General features: G+C 41.4%; 1 pseudogene; it reads left to right on the top strand.

Annotated features, from left to right (window-relative positions):
• Positions 1 to 1,413: 1,413 nt before the first annotated feature.
• Positions 1,414 to 2,171, top strand: LOC114202333 (14-3-3 protein epsilon pseudogene; annotated as a pseudogene).
• Positions 2,172 to 2,983: the final 812 nt, after the last annotated feature.

Genomic DNA, 2,983 nt, shown 5'->3' with positions numbered 1-2,983 from the left:
AGGCAGGCAGAGCGAGAGGAAGAAGCAGGCTGAGCAAGGAGCCTGACACAGGGCTCGGTCCCAGAATCCCGGGATCATGACCCGAGCCAAAGGCCGACCCCCAAACAACTGAGTCCCCCAGCCGTCCCTACGCTCCATGCTCTTAATCACTGTCAAAGACTAATAAAGTCAGATACTAGTTAAAGCAGTAAGGACAGGTTTTATTGAGTAATACTATTACAATAGGGAAAAGAGTTCAGCATGAACTAAATTCAACTTCAATTTGTGCAAAAGTGACAGAACAGAAGCCAAACATGACAGACTATATATTGTATTCTTGAATTTATATGAAGTTTTAAAACAGACAAAATTAGTAGATGTTGGAAGTCAAGATAATGGTTACATTTGGAGAGCAGGTGGGTCAAAGAGGGGATTCTGGGGTCCTGGTAATAATCTATTTCTTAATCTGGTTGCTTTTCTAAGTATGTTCATTGTGTATAAAATTCATTAAATTATATAGACTTATGATTTGTGTTCTTTTATGTACATATGTATGTATACATGTATATATATAAGTACATATGTATAGTTTATAAAATTTTCTGGTATTATTTTTATATTTGGCATCTGGGATTGTTGAAAATCTAAGAATAGCCCAATCATTTTGTCCCTTAGTAGATGACTGTAGCAGACACTTCTAGTTATTTATGCATTAGCCCATCCCCTTTCACTTCTTACTTGCCATCAAAGTCCATTGTTAATAACAGAGCATGAAAATGTCAGGGACCTACTTCCCTAGCCTCTCTTACAGCTATAGTGTAGTTATGTGGCCTTGTTCTAGCTCAAAAGATGTAAGGAAAATTTTGCTAGATCATTCTATGAAAGATTTTCCAGGGCACCTGGGTGGCTCAGTTGTTTGGGCATCTGCCTTCGGCTCAGGTTATGATCCTAGTGTCCTGGGATCGAGCCCCGTGTTGGGGTCCCTGCTCAGTGGAGAGCCTGCTTCTCCCTCTCCCTCTGCCTGCCACTCCCCCTGCTTGTGCACTCTCTCTCTGTCAAATAAGTAAATAAATAAAACCTTTAAAAAAATAAGAAAGATTTTCCTTGGGATACCTGGGTGGCTCAGTCGTTTGAGCGTCTGACTCTTGATTTCAGCTCAAGTCATGATCTCAGGGTCATGGGATTGAGCCCCAAGTTGGGCTCTGTGCTTAGTGCAGAGTCAGCTTACAATTCTCTCCCTTTCCATCTGCCCCTCCCCACCCCCTGGCCTGCTTACATACACACAATCTCTCTATCTCTAAAAAAAAAAAAAAAAATTAAACAAAATGATTTTCCTCACTAATAAATGGAGAGAGAGGTGTGGAGAGGGAGGATGAGTCAGAGATGCTATCTGCTTCCATCTGTCGCATAGACCCCACTGGAGCTGCCACCACTATGGATGCTCACGAAGATCTGGTGTACCAGGTGAAGCTGGCCAAGCAGTCTTCTTGATAGGATGAAGTGGTAAGATGAATGAAGAAAGTAGCAGAGATGAATGTTGAGATGACACTGAAAGAAAGAAACCTGTCTGTTGCATACAGAAATGTGATTGGAGCTAGCTAGAAGATCCTCCTGGAGAATAATCAGCAGCATTGAACAGGTAGAAGAAGACAAGGAAAGAGTAGACAAACTGAAAATAATTCAGGAATATTGGCAAGTGGTTGAGATTGACTACGGTTAATCTTTTATGACGGTTTGGAAATACTGGGCAAACACTTCATTCCAGTAGCTAACACTGGCGGGTCCAAGGTTTTCTGTTATAAAACAAAAGGGGACTATCACAGGTATCTGCCTGAATTTCCTACAAGCAGGAGGCTCTGGAGAACAGCCTAGTGGCTTTAAAACTGTGATTGATATTGCAATGATAGAACTTGGACCACCACATCTCATTCTCTCAGGTCTTGCGCTCAATTTTTCTGTATTCTACTACAAAATTCTTAATTCCTCTGACCATTGCCTGCAGGTTGGCCAAAGTGGCCTTTGACGATGCTGTTACAGAAATGGATATGCTGAGTGAAGGAAGTTCTAGGGACTCTATACTTACGATGCAGTTGTTACATGATAATCTGACACTGTGGACTTCAGACATGCAGGGTGATGGGAAAGAGCAGAATAAAGAATTTCTGCATGATACAGAAGATGAAAATCAGTGAGACCTAAAGGCCAAAAAGAGAAACCATCTCTGACCTCCCTACTCCTTCCCATTCCCCCCCCCAACCCTTTGGAAATTCCCCATTGTCACTGAGAAACACCAAATTTGACTTTTACATTCTACCTCAGAATGTAGGTTTCTGCCCCAGTGGTTTTTAAACAAACATTTTTTCAAAAGTTCTTAAAGGCAAGAATGAATTTCTGTGGATTTTACTGGTTCCAGCTTTTTGGTTCTTTAGGACACTAGCAGGACTACACAGAAGCTTTTTCGGCATTACTGTATTATCTCCTGCCAGATGGGGCAAGATCACCATTTGAAATGGAAATTAAATTCAAAAGCCGTTTGACTGCTAGGTGATGCAAGCATCTAAGAGAGAGGTTAATCACACTGTGGAAGCATGAGTGGTACCATTTTTCCTTTCTTTAATTGGTTAAATCAAATTTTATGCCAATGTTTAAAATTAATTGGGTGTTAGCTTGAGGTGGTTAGGGTTGTTTGGGGAGTTTGTTGGTATGGTCTTGCCGTAAAAAGTGCTTCAGACTCTCCTGAAATGTTGCTGAAAAGCATGATGCTGGTAACAGGTCAACAATTGTTGAATCTCACTCTTGCTTACCTTATACTCTTTCTCCAAAGCAAGTTAGCTTTGAAGGCGGTGTGGAAAAGTCTGTGTGGGTGTTCAATTGTTTGTTTTTTCTTCTTCCCTCTCTGCCAGGTGTCCTCCCCTACTTCACTCCCTCAACATTTTTTGTTCAGTGTGTGTAACTTGAAGCTCCTTTGTACTACCAGATATCTGCCTGGAGCCACAGATACAGA

This window comes from Eumetopias jubatus, unplaced genomic scaffold, assembly GCF_037043125.1.
Source record: "Eumetopias jubatus isolate StellerSeaLion01/CBP00866 unplaced genomic scaffold, mEumJub1_p1.0 scaffold_11, whole genome shotgun sequence".
NCBI lineage: Eukaryota > Metazoa > Chordata > Mammalia > Carnivora > Otariidae > Eumetopias > Eumetopias jubatus.
The sequence above is the reverse complement of the archived record's forward strand: the minus strand, read 5'-3'. Positions and strand labels throughout refer to the sequence as shown.